This window comes from Lipotes vexillifer, unplaced genomic scaffold, assembly GCF_000442215.2.
Source record: "Lipotes vexillifer unplaced genomic scaffold, Lipotes_vexillifer_v1.1 scaffold498, whole genome shotgun sequence".
Lineage (NCBI taxonomy): Eukaryota > Metazoa > Chordata > Mammalia > Artiodactyla > Lipotidae > Lipotes > Lipotes vexillifer.
In genome coordinates, this window is record NW_006793744.1 from 1,970,158 (window position 1) to 1,986,697 (window position 16,540).

Genomic DNA, 16,540 nt, shown 5'->3' on the forward strand with positions numbered 1-16,540 from the left:
AAGAGTGAACTTGGGTCTGACAGGATGAGCCTCACATCTGGCCCTTCACCCTGGGCCTTCACCTTCTCCTTCCAAAACAGAAGACAGACAGTGCTCGTAGAAAAATGATTCAAACAGCATAAGAGTGTAACCTTGTAAAACCTACCAGGGCAAGGGGACTCATGTTTTGCAGACAAGTTCATACTGAGTGTTATTCTCAGCATAGAGACTTCAAGTCTCTTTGGGTACAGATGATATAATTCTCAACTCTCCATTCCTATTCCCACCCCACCACACTGACCAACATGGTTTTATTTATCCATTACCTACCCTCTTAGAAGGCTAACAGACTTAGAGGTGTTATTTTATTATGTGACTAAAACTTGGTGTTACTTTTTAAAAATTGTGGTAAAATATATATAACCTAAACTTTACCATTTAATCCTTTTTAAAGTGCACAGTTCAGTGACATTAAGTAGATGTATTAACTTTTTGATCAAAGTGCCATTCACATTTTGGGGAATCTACTGTTCATTAGCATTTTTTACCAAAGAGAGGGTACAGAAGAGCAAGGACACCCTTATCATTTAATGGGTTCTCTCAGCAACAGCTTTGTAAAATGATTTGTTGGTGTAGGAAATAGAATTTATTGACCAAAATGAAAATGTTGTATTATCAATAGCCAATATTCTTGCTATTCTCTTCTTACAACAGAATTGGTTAGACTGGCTAATAACTTAACACAGGTCACAGTTCCCTAAGGTGAGTTGACTCTTTACAACCAGCAAGAGTAGATGCAAATCTGCTGACTCTTGAGCCTGGCAGAAGAGTCTAGAGTACTTGTAACTGTAGCTGTTCAAAGATCATCTCAGCTCTCTGTGACTCTGACAGTAGAGACAGGGGTTCATCGCCCTCCTTCTCCTCACCTGGAAAGACAACTCCCAGTCCTTTCCCTCCCACTCGGTATGGTCCCATCGGTCCTTCAAGTTCCATTTCAAATACTCATCTCCAAAAAGTGGGAGAAAGATGATGGCAGCAGTGAGATGCTGTGTGTTTGACAAATTAAGGAGTCAAATGAAGGAGGGGCCAGAGGGTGTCAAGTGAAAGTATTTAAATATGTTTCTGTTTTGTTTTAAGTTTCTAGATAGGAGACCCCAAAGTATATTTGATGATGGAAGAGATAATTGTCTTCCATGGATAAGTTGAAGTTTGTAGAGAAAAATGATAGAATCTAAGTGTTGGAAAGAGGTTCAAGACCAGCTGGTCCAGTTTCCCACCCAGTGTGATGTCCCTGACAGGGATTCACCCAGTTTCTCCTTAAACACACACGGGAATGAGGAACTCCCTCATTAGCTCCTTTTCAAGGTCATCTAACTCCCTTCACTGTCTCCTGTGTTCACCAAGGAACCCTGGTACAGGGAAGGATGCCGTATTAGTTGGCCAGGGCTGTCATGACAGAATACCATAGAGTGTGGGCACTTAAACAACACAAACTTATTTTCTAACAGTTTTGGAGGCTGGAAGTCCAAGATCAAGGTGGCAGCAGGCTTGGTTTCTGGAGGCCTCTCTCCTTGGCTTCAGATGCCGCCTTCTCGCTGCCTCTTCACTGGTTGTCCCTCTGCACATGCACACCCCTGCCCTCTCTTCCTCTTCTTTTTTTTCCTCTCTTCCTCTTCTTATAACACCAGTCATATTGGATTAGGCCCCCCCCGCCCGCCACACTAATGGCCTCATTTTATTTTATCACCTCTTGAATGACCATATTTGACAGTGAGCTCCTGAATGACAGGAATCCTGCCTTCTCCCTCTTGGGCTACCAGAGTCTAGCATGGTACCTAGTACATAGTAAGCACTCAATTCTCAAATGAACTCTAGTGAAATAAACTGAGATGCATCTCTTTATTCTTTGGGCTCACCGGTTGGAAGCCAAAGCAGATTAGATTAAAAACATTGGAGATGTGAGAGAACAGCCTCATGAGGGCACCTGGGCACATCAGTACTTTTGCTGCTTTGAAAGTGAGATGAATTTTCCACGTGATTTAGCGCCTGATCCCATTAGGCAGGCCTTACGTGTGTGATTGTCTTTTGGGATTTCATATTTATCAGTAATGCAATGAATTTTCATTACAGTTGAAGGGCATTCTTATTGGAAGTGGGTGCTGTTTATACTGTGATTTCTTATTTCCAAATGGCTAGTGGCAGATAATTGCAGATATTTGATAAAGCAAACAGATTTGCTCTACATGCTTCAGTGAGCTGCTCTTTCTATTCTGTGTAGACAAATGTTATTTATTTATGAACTTTGGGTAGGTCATTATAATCTAAATTAATTATATTCAATGAGGCATCCTCTTTTATTATGTCTTTGCCCTTCTCATTTAATAATATTTACAAACTCTTGGGTGTAGTAGGTTCTTATTTAGCAGCAGAAGATTCGTCCTGCTTTGACTAACGATGTATCGCTTGTTTTCACCCATGAGTGCTCAGTTGGTGGAGCCTGTATCTGGCTTCCCTGTTTGTTCTTATGTACATTTCTTCCTAATGTCACAGATGTCCTTATGTAGTAGACACTTAATTTTCTTAGTTTGCTTCTGTTCTGATGTTCCTTCCTACTTTTTCATGTTGCTGTTAATTTTGAAAGGTCAGTTGTTAAAAATAGATCTATCTCCATAAAATAAATATTTCAGTGCATGTGTTATTTCCATGTTTACTACCAATTTTTTCATTTGGACCTAGTTAGATGAATATGGAGGTTAAAGGTTGTCCTTATTTGGCAACATAGTGATGATTACTCTCCTTGGCCTTTGAATATCACACACCTGACGATAAGGAAGTAGTCCTCTAGAGCTGAGAATAAGGCACAAATACATTCACAAACTGCATTATTGCTTTAAGCCATAAGAAACTGTGTTAATGATCAAGAGAAAGGCTGCCAGTCATGGGAAAACTTCACCTGTTATTTATGCAGTAGTTATAGGACGGTTTCATTATTATATCCCATGTGGCTTGTGGTTCATGGGTCACACTGCTTAATACCTGGAACCACAAGGGACATCTGTGAATCCACTGTCCAGTTCCTAAGCTAAAGCCACAGACAAAGAGACCGTTTGTTGATGGGCAGATTGTTACACAAATTAGCAGATGAAATTTATTCTAATGTGGAGAAAGCTCGATGTTGGGGGTATCTAAAAATGACATTAATTTCCATAAACACTTTATAAGATTAAACAATGAAACGTCACATTGGATGTGAAAATAAAATAAATAAGAAAAATAAAAATAGTGGCAAGCTAGTAAAGTTATAACAGTGAAATACTTTTGTCAAAGGAATAGAAAATCCTCAACAGAAATATTAGAAAAGTATGTAAGCAATCTTACTTTAGGGAATAAACAATTAATGATGACCAGTGTTTTATTCCACAGAACTAAATAGGGTTAGAATAATAATTTGAAATTGCTTCTCCATATGGAACTTACTTGACTTCTCCATATGGAACAAACTTTCAGAAAATACTCTGAACAATACCTTGCTAATTTTTTTCCAGATTTGTACATTTCTGACTTTTTACACCTTTACCTACTGAACAAAATATGGGTACAAAATATGTATAGTTTTCTTAGAACTGATAACATGGTAGTTTTCATATGGGAAGGGTGGTTATCAAAGTTTTGTAAGTTTGGAACCATGTTGCATTCGTTTAGCTGTTGGCAGAGGTGAGGGTATGTGGTTGGTGGTGGGGTGGGTGTCATCGACAGAAAGAATAGACACTTTTCCGTATAATCTCCTTGTTAAATCTTGTTTTGGTTATATAACTGAATATTGACATTCAACCCCTGTGTTCCTGAGCCCGTGGCTGGTGATTACCAGGCTCCTGTGAGGAGTTTTCTGGGTGGCCCAGATCTTTACTGTGATAGTTCAGTGATGGCAACAATACTGTCATGCCCTGAGGCTTGTAAGAAACTTGTGGTGCTCCCTAGTAGACTGATAAATAGGTTTCCCCACTCTGTCCCTTCAGGTGATAACTTGGGGACGTTTTCAAAGGGGACGGACTGCCAAGATTAGGCCTCCCAGTGTGTTACCTCACTCTTGAGAAGTTTCATAAAGTTATTGAGCAATTTCATTATTTTTTTTACAAGGAAAATTTCAATTCTCCATTCCTGGACTGTTCTACACACATTATGTGGCGACCTCATCTTTTGCTTAGGCTGTCACTGCACCTGTGATAGGCTGAGCCGAGTGGCAGCCTGGAGTGATAACGCACAAGTAGATCCAACCAAATTTGGCTTCAAGGCCTACAAAACATTTCACTGACATGAGTTTTCCAAGAGGAACAAATATTCTGATTAAATGAATATCTGAAAAGGTTTGTGCATCACCTTCTAGTGTCCTTTGGGTTGGCATTGGAGGTTGGGAAGGTGACCAGATGGTCGTACTGTGTAGAGCATTTATGTTGTTCTTCGATCAACAGCTCACCGCTGGGCTCCTGGGAGCAGTTTCTAGTGGAATGGAGAGCAGAGAGAATCATAATTACGTCTCAGCCCCGGTTCATCACTCAATAGGGACCTGTATTTCTACATGTGCCCTTATAAATCTTTTAGCTAAAACAGGGCTCAAATGTAAAACCCAGTTCCCTAGGGAACTTTTTAATATAAAGTCTGGTTTACACTGATTTTTTTTTTTAACTTTCTGACAAGTATTCACTCATGATAGTTACAGATTTAGTACAAAGTCTTATTTATTTTGCATGAGACTAAAAACAAAAACAAAAAACAACAAATGAATGAAAAGCAGAAACATCCCTCAAACACCTTACAACATATAGATAAAGTTACATTTAAATTTATATCAATGAAAATATAGTTTAGAAGCTGGTAGAATATTCAGAGGAAGCATAATATTTCTGGGCAATGCTGCCATTGTTATTTTGCTTGGTTTTGCTTTTCAACTGAATAATGTTTTTACCTACTTATAATACAGCCCCAAAAAGGGATAAAGTAATGGAAATGTGACAATCTTGTCCTTTCTGTTTTTCTCAAAAAAAAATTGCTTGTTTTAAATGTCCTGTGATAATCATAAAACCTCATCCTCATTCAGTTGGGTTCATTACAGGTTAAATCCTGAGTAAGTAGTATTCTAGAGTTAATCTCCTAAGGAGCTCTACCCTGATGTTCTGACTACCCTTGAAAGAAGAGATTCTGTCTGGTCAGCACTCTGGGAGCCAAGTGCTCTTTTAAAATCTGGGTTGGTCGATGCTACATGTCAAGATACAGACAGAGTGATAAATAAATGAAAAGAGAGAAAATTATTGCAGTGATGGTCACTGGCTATGATCTTGGTAATTCCAGTGCTATAGCTGTTCTTTTAGCTACAGATATTTTTTATACTGAACATCTGATTCCCAAGTTGAACCTCTGAATTTGAATGGCAGAATAAGTTACTGGAAGCTGTTAGGAAAAACTATGCTGTCTGGAAATGAACCTTGGGATCTCTAGAATCTTATGAAGAAATAATAGAAAACCCAGGGACCACTAAATGCCCTGTGAACTGCTGGGAAAAAATACCTTACATTTTCTGGAAGAAAAGCAACTCTCTGTATTTATGTAATCATTTCAATTATGATTCTGCTTATTAGCTATAAACCCCAGAAGTCATGAGGTTAATAGAAACCTTTCCAGAGACACATACATTAAACTTGGGGAGTAAGGTCATACATTTGTGGAATTCAAGGTTTGTTGGGGTGGGTACCTGTCTCACATTAGAGACTTTGTAGGGAACACTGGCTCCTGGCACATACTCTTTTGGCATCTGTATTCTTTTTGTTTGCATCAAATTCCATTTGTGCCTCAAACCAGCAGAAGCTATTTAAGCCTAAAGGGGTGGATGCCTCCTACACCTCGCATCATATAAGCAATAAGATGTGTTCCATTTCCCTAATTAAGAAAGGACCTCAACAGGCAAGCTTGTAGTATTAGTGATATGCTTTTATATTTTAGTACACTGCTTATGTTGGAGTCATTTTTTGAGTGTTTTTGTTGATTTACTTTGAATTTCTAGCTTTTAATTCAACTCAGGTCAAAATTTCTTTGCTGTTTTCAATATGTGCTAGGCACCATGTTCAAAGGCTGTAGAGGATGCTGTAAATAAGACAGAAGAAATACGTGTAAATAATTAACATATGAAAAAATTTCAATCTCATGAGCAATTGATAAATATGCATTCAGGTAAGATTTTTCCCTTCTATCAAATGATCCAAGATTAAGAAAAAAGAATGTCGGGGAGGCGATGATGCTAGGGCACTCTGCTGTGCTGCACTGAGAGTGAGTGTCATAGAGATACAAACTACAAGCCCCCACGGAAGGATCAAAGTTGGAAACATCAGGGAAAGTTTCTGGAAGGATTTTGGAGGAGAGGTGGAATTTAAACAGATGGAGGATGGAAATGGAAGGCGAAGCGCAGAGCTCGATGAAGGGCGGTGGTTTTTCATCTCCCCATGTTTTGGAGGTTTATCTATCTTGAAATGTGATCTCTGTCTCATTCATTTTAATGTTTTTATAGTATTCCATTGGACGAATATATAATTTATTCACCCATTCTCCTACTGATGGACAATTAAATTGCTTCCAAATTGTTGTTGTCAGAAACAAAGCTATTGTGAACACCTTAGCATATGTGTTCTCTTGCACACTGGAGAGTTTTTTTCAGGATATGTACTGGGGGATAGGATTGCTGAGTCTTGCGATGTACTAGATAGTCCAAATTGCTCTCCACGTGTCTGTGCCAATCGAAAATCCCACCAGCAATGTTGGAGGGCTCCTATTTTCCCACACCCTTACATTTAGTGTTGGCAGACATACATTTTTACCAATTTGATGGGTGTGAATGAATATCGTATTAATTTTTTTTCAATTCCTGATTACAACTGAGGGCCAACATATATTTCGTAATATTTATGGGCTGTTAAGATTTCTTCTTGAGCCAATTATGTGTTTTCCCCTATTTTCTATTTTTTGTCTTTTCTATTTCTTTAGTTGTCTTATAGATCTTCTTTACATATTCTGGATGTCATGTTATAAAAAAAAATCCATGAAATAAATTGCAAGTATTTTCACTTTCTCTGGATCTTGTCTTTTAAATTTTTATAATTGTCTCATTTCATCTAGAAGTAACTTTAGGCAAAATTATAATTCTTTTTGTTTATGGTTTATGTTTTCTATGACTTGGTTAAGAAATCCTTTCAACATAACTTCATAAGAATGTATCCTAATATTCTGTTTAGAAATTTTGCTTTTCATAGTCTCTAATTGACCTGGAATTGCTTTTTATGAATGGTCTGAGATAGGGTTGTAATAGCCAACCCTTCAAGTCCATAAATAATTCTTTTTATATTTTATTTTTCTATGTTACCACATACCAGGCAACTTTATACAGACTTCGGTGAGCAAACACGGTGGAAATCCTCTCGATGGCAAAGTGTGTCCAAGTATCCCCAGAATCACAGGTGTTCTAGAAGCAGCTAAAAAATGGTGATTACAGATCTGATTGAGTTTGAATTCAAACTCTCTTTCATATAAACAAAGTAGGGTAAAAAAAATGTTAACAAAATTAATCAAAGTGAAAAAAGTTGATATTGAAATAAATATAATTGGATAGAAGTTTGGGGCAGAAATCTGAGCTGTCTGTATCAATTTAAAATGGGTGGAAGAGCTGGACCATAAGGCTCTCACTGGACTCTAGAAATACTGGAATGAAATGAAGAGGACCCTTCATCACATGCAACCCAAGAGCCTGGACTAAATAAATAGAACAAAACAGTATCAGTGAGGAGCAAGTTATGTGAAAACCATTTATTCTTGGAAGAAGGGCTGTTAGCACATAGTTCCAGGGCTTGGCTCACTCAACCCCATTCCCAACTGGCTTGTCCCTTGCCTTCCCCCTTTAAAGAGGCCGGGATGCTCAACACTCACTTTTCTTGGACATGTTCTGTCTGGGGGGGCCATGTGGCTCAGTGCTGGCCAGTGAGTGATTCAGGTGCCCAGCACCCATTCCCAGGCAAAAAGACCAAGCTGCCTGGAGAAAAGGCCATTAGCCCTCGCACAGTCTTGCTTCCTGGAGAGTGGATTTGGCATCTGGAAGAGCAGTGGCTGTCTGGTGATCCTGAGGACAGAGACTTGTGGCATCCTGAGCTCCTCTGCCAGCCTGGTGTTCCTACCCTTAGACTTCCTGTGGCCAGAGACAGAGTAAACTCATATCTGGGTAAGGCCTGGTAGTGAAAGTTTTTATTTTTTACATTCATTTATAGCCAAACACATTCATTCATTCATTCAATATTGGTTATCACTGAAAACATTTACAGTAATGGGTGTGAGTTAGTGAGGTGAGGGAGGATCCAACAGAGGAAGGGAAAGGAGAAGACAGAATGTGTTCCTTGTGTATCCAGAATTTAACTTCTAATAGGAGGAGTAAAACATGACTACAGATTGAGAGGCAGTTTATGATAAGTAAGTGCCCCATGTGCCAACAGTTGGTTCCAAGTTTTCCTTAGATGATCTTTCTACAAACATCTTGGATTCACTGTGGCAGCTTGGGTACCACAAGGATATTTTTGTGCATCAAATACTTAGTCCTCAGAGCACATGTCATGTGCTCCTAAAGTAACATTATAAATACTCGCAGGACTATTTTGTAGTATGAGATGTTCAACGGTGTATTTTCTACTACAAAATGATCCATATAAAGTTCCTTTTGGAACTCTAAGGCATTTGCTTCAAGAGACACAAGCATTCCAATCCACCTGTTGTAGCCACAGGATGGTCTCTATTCTATTGGTGTGGCTTTGAAAGAAACAAGCATCCTGCTGCTATTCCATGTCACCATCTTGTGCAGGCAATGCACAAGAGACAAGGAGACAGAGAAAGGCACACTTACAGCCAAGGCTCAGAGGCAGGATGTAAACTCCAGGCATCTTGTTGTTTTGTATCCTGGTATCCCTCATCATGACTAATTTCTTGTTTGCACATTTCAGGGGCTCAAAAATGTTTGCTCTTTCTGACTGCACATAGTTTTATTTTCCGGCCATAATTTAACACACACACACACACACACACACACACACACACACACACACACACACACACACACACACACACACACACACACACACACACACACACACACACACACACACACACAAAGATATAATCCAACTTCTTGCATTCCCGGCCAGTCCTAGGTTTAGATTTGGCAGTGAACACTTGGTCCAGTTTCTGGTTCCCTGACACAGATGAATGAATTCCCAGCAAGGACAGGTCATGCCACCTGCCTTCCCACAGAGTGTCCTTTGGTTCTGGTCAAGGGCTGAAGACAGGGTAGCAGGGGGAGTGGCATGGATAAAGGCATGAGCATAGAGCAGCCCAGCCCTGGGTCATCCTTGGCTGAAAGAACCTCCAGGAGCATGAGTTGAGGGGCACTTAGGATTGTTAGTTCTCCTCAAATTTCATCAGTGTCCCTGTGAGGCTAGTATCAAAGGTTTTGTGGCAAGCCTGGTCATGCCTTGAATGTGTGGTTTGTGACTCAGGCTGACGCATGGTCTATCCCTGGCACTTTCAATCTGACCAGGCTTGGGATAAGGCTACAGAAGAATCAGTTGAAAGTATCAGGGTGCAGGACTGAAGTTAGGTAGGAAGTTTGCCAACTCATTTCTACGGCACTGAAATGTCTTCCCTTGGAAAATCCTCCAACTGAGGTTTCCATGCCATACTATGCTAAACTTCTCAGACCAAGATGGTTTATCTGTGGGAATAGGATGCCATGGGTCTTGAGGCTTTGATCTCTAGCTTGTGGAAACACACTTTGGGATGATGTGGTTTTAGCCTATTTGGCTTTTCCCACCTTTTTTTGAACATTACCCTTCTTGATTAAAAAATGTCATGCTTCAAAAGTTGGTGATAAAGACTGTTAGTCCATATGAAGTCATTTAAACTGTTTTTGTTTGTTTCAGAGATTGCTTAGTCCATCTGTGATTGCCTCAGTGCAGTTTCCTTTGATATAAACAGAAAGACTTTAAAAAATTGGATGAATGCCAGTGTTGGTTAACATTAGAATTGGCTCGTGCTGAAGTTCATATTGACCTCAAAGTGCAACTTTATCTTTTGAGGTTGACTTTGGGGAGGCTAGATATTGTAAGTTTCCATGGAGAATACTGCTTGGTTGACTTGTTTTTCTTTTCCATGATGTTTGAAGGAAAATCTCCATGACCAGAAGGCTTACTTCCTCAGACAAAGTGGTGGTCCATCTGCAGTATCTCTGGCTGTACAATCCCGAGGTCAATTGATCAGGCACCCAGCCCTCGGCTGGGAATTTAGTGCTTCTGCTGTTTTATAGGTGATGTACCTGAGGTCCCAAGAGGGCCAAACAACTTAGCTATATCACTAGGAGATGAAGCTGATAGTGGTATGGAGATGCAATAGATGTGGGGTGGGGCAGGTCCTAGAATTCCTGATTCTTAATTCAAGTCCACAAATCCATGGAAAGCTGGCCATGTCAGCCTGTCCAGTGTTCCTGATGCTGGTCTATGAGAATCCGAGACCGAGAACCAGGCTGGATGGTGAGGGAGATAAAGCTGGTCTTGCTACTCTGTCCACTCCCAGGCTACCCCTTGTCTTTCAAAATCTCCTTATTAAAATAATAAAGAAAAATGTCCCTGTATTTTCCTCTAAGACTTGAGTCAATTATCTTCCATGTCTTCTTCATTGACCTATTCTTTAGTAATCTCTCTTTACCATATTTCTAATCTCTCCTTCTTTGCTGGGTCTTCCCTGCAGCTTACAAACATATTCAAGTCCCTCCTATATTAAGAAAAAGACCTTTATTCTGCATCCCACTATCCTTTTATTCTTTCACAGCCTAACTTCTTGAAAGAGTTGTCTACACATTTTTTTTTCATTTTTAAAAATCGAAATATAGTTAATGTATCACATTGTGTAAGGTTAAGGTGTACATGTTGATTCGATACATTTATATTTTGCAATATTATTGCCATTGTAGTATTAGCTTCTACACTTAGTTTTTCCACTTTCTTACCGCTAATTCATGTTAAGCCCTCTGCAGTCCTTGCCTTGACCTTTCACTTAACTGTCTGTCAAAGGTCACCATGATATCCTGATTATCCTGAGTAGATTCAGTTTTGGATCTCCTTATTTGACTTCTCTATGATATTTAACAGTTTATCACTCAGTTTTTTTGGGGGGGTGGTTAATGCAGATAAATTATAAATGATAACATTTAAGGTAATGTTTAGCATCTTTTTATGTTAATCTTCATTCATTAGTATGCATATTAATCGAACTTAAGTTACTAAATCCTAGTCTTAAAAATACAATTAATAAACTTTATTTTTTAGAGCAGTTTTGGGCTTACAGAAAAATTGAATGGAAAGTACAGGGAGAGTTCCCATATACCTCTTCTTTCCTCTCTCACAGTTTTCACATCTTGCATTAGTGTGGTATATTTGTCACAACTGATGAGCCAATATTGATACATCATTAACTAAAGTGCATAGCTTACATTAGGGCTCGCTCTTTGTGTTGTACGGTTGAATGGGTTTTGATAAATGTATAACGTCTCGTATCCACAGTTATGGTACCAAACAGAATAGTTTCACTGCCCTAGAAGATCTCCTGTGTTCCACCTATTGACCATGCCCCCTCCCCCGCCTCCCTGAACCTGGCAACCATTAATCTGTTTACTGTCTCCATAGTTTTGCCTTTTTCAGAATGTCATATACTTGGAGTCACACAGTGTGAGCCTTTCCAGACTGGCTTCTTTCACTTAACACCATGCATTTAAGGTTACTCCATGTGTTTGTGTGGCTTCGTAGCTCATTTCTTTGTTATCACTGAGTAATATTCCATCGTGTGGATGTACTCCAGTTTGTTTATCCATTTGCCTGTTGAAAACATTGTGGTTGCTTCAAGTTTTGGCAACTGTGGATAAAACTGCTAGAAATATCTGTGCACAGGTTTTCTGCTCATTTGGGTCATGGCCCCTCAATTTTGAAAGCCTGTCCTTCCTGACTTCCACAGGTGCCCTTTCTCCTTTGATCCCCTCCTGTTCCCCTTTGCCGCTGCCTCCTTTGTCAGCCTCTTAGATGGTGCTGTTTCCCCAGAGCTCCGTGTTGGGCCTTCTCCTATTTTCAGTATATCACACATGTTTCCTGCATGGTTTTGTCCACTCCCAGGACCTCAGTCATCACTTCCCGATGTGCCCTAAGCCTATATTTCCATTTTAGATCTTTCTCTTGAAAGAAAGTGTGCACTTCACTTCTTGAATGTATCCTATAGGGAGATGTGGGCGACACCCCAGAGAAGAAAGACATCCAGTTCTGGGGACTGTTTCTCATAAGGAAGGAAAAATTTCTGTGTTTCTTTCATACATGTATGAGCAATGAGGCTTTTCTACCATATTTCTTCTAACGCAGGGTTTCTCAACCTCAGCCTTGTTGACATTTTGGACCAGGTAATTTTTCACCCGTGGGGGGACCGTCTGTGCCTTGTAGGATGTTTAACAGCATATTTGTCCTCTACCCACTAGATGCCTGTGGTACCTCCCCTTTCCCCCAGGTTGTGACAATCAAAAATGTCTCCAGACGTAGCCAAATGTCCCTGGTAGTAGGGGTGGGGGAAATCATGCCTCCCCCCACCAACTACTGCTCCAGTGGATTACGCTTCCCACTGCTCTGTCTTTGCTCACATTTCTTCTTCTTTCTGTGTTGCCCTTTCTTGGGTGAACACCTGAGAGGCTTCTACGTACCTTTTAAGTCTTGGCTTACCTCATTTACAAACTCTTTTCTCATCTTCCTTTCCCTTCCTTTCTCTGTAGAATTCCCTCTTCCTGGTGCCTCACTGGCTTCCCCTGGGCACGGTGCTTGCTTGTTTACCCACATGACCCCTTTCTCTGCATGGTGAGCTAGCTGGGGGTTGGCATCATGCTTTAGTCTTTGAATCCCCGGCACTTTCACAGTGTGTGGCAATTCATGTGCCCAATTAATACTGTTAAATAAATGAACCATAATGGCCCCTTCTGGTCAAAATCCGCTATGAGAAATTCTCATAACACTATGTACAGCTCCTTCAAAGCACTTATTACAGTTACAATTTTTCTTTTTTCCATTTTTAGTGTGATTATTAAATTACTGTCTTTCCCCCTCACTAGGCAGACCTTCAAAAGCTCCATGAAGGCAGAAGTTATAGTTGTTTTTGGTCATCACTGAGACATGCAGTGCTTGGCAGCCCTTCACAGGGGCTCAGAACATATCTGTAGAATGAATATATGATCTCATGAAAGAGTAGCCTTGGGAAGTTCAATCTGGGCTTATTAGTAACAACAACAACAAGAACTACCACTACTAATGTTAGTTTAAAAAGCATAGGTATTATTCTCAATTAATCACAGAAACCCTGGTAAAAAGGTATCATTTCTATTTTACAGATGAGAAAACTGAGGAAGTTCAGAGAAATTAAACATCTTAAGGTCTCATACCTCATGATAATTGTATTACAAATTTTGTGCCCCATATTTCTTGTCTATACAGCCAGATTTGGGGACATGAGTAAATGTTTTAATGGCATATTAAGTGAATGAGTAACTATGTGATTACTCTGTATTTCTTGTGTATAAGTTCAGAGAACAAGAGTGTTTACATCTAGATGAGAAAATGTCACTGGAATTTACATTAACTGCTCATGGCCCCTATCAGCCCTGTAGGAACACAAGCATTGTCTTTAATTCATATTCCAGGGGCAGCCAGAGAGGGTCAGTACAGGGAGTTTTTTGGGTCCAGTTGAAGAAACTACCAAGTGGGAGAAGAATTTTGATGTTTTGAAGAATAAAATACTTTCTCTGTGTTAACATTAATGTAAATGATTGACAGCCTGAATGAGATAAAGGAAGCTTGATGGGACCAAGAATAATACAGACACATTCATCCTGTCTTTTCCTACCACTAGAAACATGGGGTTTATAACGTTTACCCCCACTAATCTGGAAGTAGTAGAAATAATGGATTTACATGTCTGAGAGCCTATTGTGGGTAAATTATTAATATATTCCTGAACTAAGTATGGACATGAGTACATTATGAATTTGAATGCTATAGAAGACCAGCTGAAACTCTTCTGTAGAACATTGGAATTCCCATGTCACATCTAAATGTCACTGACTAATCACTTTTTACTCAAGAATGGTGGGTTGAATCGTGAAAATATATGTACATGGAAAAGGTAAAAAGGTTGTCAAGTCTGTACTAATGCCCTTTAGAAGATGCATTAGAAATGATAATAGATTCTTTTTTTCTTAATTGAAGTATAGTTGATTTACAATGTTGTGTTAATTACTGCTGTATAGTAAAGTGATTCGGTTATACATATATATATATATATATATATATATATATACACATTCTTTTTTATTATATATATATACTTTTTAAAAAAATATTCTTTTCCATTATGGTTTATCATAGGATATTGAATATAGTTTCCTGTGCTATACAGTAGGACATTGTTGTTTATCCATTCTATATATAAAAGCTTACATCTGCTAACCTCACCCTCCCACTCCATCCCTCCCCCAACCCCCTCCCCCTTGGCAACCACCAGTCTGTTCTCTATGTCTGTGATTCTGTTTCTGTTTCATAGGTAGCTTCATCTGTGCCATATTTTAGATTCCACATATAAGTGATATCATATGGTATTTATCTTTCTGAAATGAGAATAGATTCTTCATTGGGTGGATAAACATTACTAATACCTCTTTGCATCACCATGCTGGTTCAATGAAGGCATTCAACAGTTATTTGCTGAATAAAATGGTAACTCTATCCTATCGTATGAATGCCTGACTAGAGAAGAATTTCCCAGGCCAAGAAACTAGCCTCTATTCCAAGTGATACTTGCTGGGGTGTATGGAAAGTTGTCTGTGATGATACCAAAGCATAGTCTATACCATATCATTTTACATCTGACAGAAGGATGGTATCAAAGGGAGTATGAGAAGACATGTGGGGTTCCAATGGAACTTTCTTGACATTTGGCCCACCTTTGAGACAAATGGAAAGACTGATGGTAAATGTGAGTGAAGGGAGGCGATTCTAATGATGTAATATGAAAGCATGAGGTATTGATCTTTGGGGTACTCATCATTGATTGATTTCTTGGTGAGATCTTTATCAAGAGATGACCTTGTTGCTGAAAATTACAGTATTGGGAAAACATATAACCACTGATGAAAGCATGTGAAGATTTACTTTGTGTGAATGTGTGTGTATGATAGATGGAGATATTGTCTCTCTAACAAGGCAACTGTTTCTTGCTCTTGAGTCAAGAATGTAATGGAGCCCAGTTGCTTCTCTGGTGGAGCCAGATGCGTTGTGCTTTCTCAGTTGTACTAGTCAGGCCTTTCCAAACGTTTGGAAACCAACCGCCAGGAGAGAGGCGCGGCGTCGAGCCGAGCTAGTCTGAAGAAACCGCCGCTGCAGCCAAGCGCGTGAGCCCGCCGGGGCGTTAGTCCGTCGGCGCGCCGTCACGGGGCCCGGCCCGACTCTTCAGAGCCATGAGTTACGGCCGCCCGCCTCCCGATGTGGAGGGCATGACCTCCCTCAAGGTGGACAACCTGACCTACCGCACCTCGCCAGCCACCCTGAGGCGCGTGTTCGAGAAGTACGGACGCGTCGGCGACGTGTACATCCCGCGGGACCGCTACACCAAGGAGTCTTGCGGCTTTGCCTTCGTCCGCTTCCCCGACAAGCGCGACGCTGAGGACGCCATGGACGCCATGGACGGGGCCGTGCTGGACGGCCGCGAGTTGCGGGTGCAGATGACGCGCTACGGCCGCCCCCCGGACTCGCCCCATAGCCGCCGGGGACCCGCGCCCCGCAGGTACGGGGGCGGTGGCTACGGACATCGGAGCCGCAGCCCTAGGCGGCGTCGCCGCAGCCGATCCCAGAGTCGGAGCCGGTCCAGGTCCCGGAGTCTATCTCGCTACAGCCGCTCCAAGTCTCGGTCCCGTACTCGCTCAAGATCGCGATCAACCTCCAAGTCCAGATCGGCGCGAAGGTCCAAGTCGAAGTCCTTGTCTGTCTCCAGATCTCGCTCGCGGTCCAGGTCCAGGTCTAGGTCCAGGAGTCCTCCAACCGTGTCCAAGAGGGAATCCAAGTCCAGGTCGCGATCCAAGAGTCGTCCCAAGTCTCCTGAAGAGGAAGGAGCGGTGTCCTCTTAAGCAAATGATATGTCGACAAGCAACATAAAGGAAGACTTGGGGAAAAAGGACCCACGTACTCAGTAGTACTCAGTCCACTGAAGAGTCCTTGGAACAAGCAACTGGCTTTGAAAAGGTTATTTTGTAACATTTTGTCTAACTTTTTACTTGTTTTAAGCTTTGCCTCAGGTGGCAAACTCATTTTATGTGCCATTTTGTTGCTGTTATTCAAATTTCTTGTAATTTAGTGAGGTGAAGGACTTCAGATTTCATTATTGGCTTGGATATTGGAGGTAAAATTTCCTTTTT

At 40.7% G+C, this 16,540-nt stretch overlaps 1 pseudogene; it reads left to right on the forward strand.

Moving 5' to 3' along the window:
* The first annotated feature begins 15,586 nt into the window (after positions 1-15,586).
* On the forward strand, positions 15,587-16,252 carry LOC103090875 (serine/arginine-rich splicing factor 2 pseudogene; annotated as a pseudogene).
* Positions 16,253-16,540: the final 288 nt, after the last annotated feature.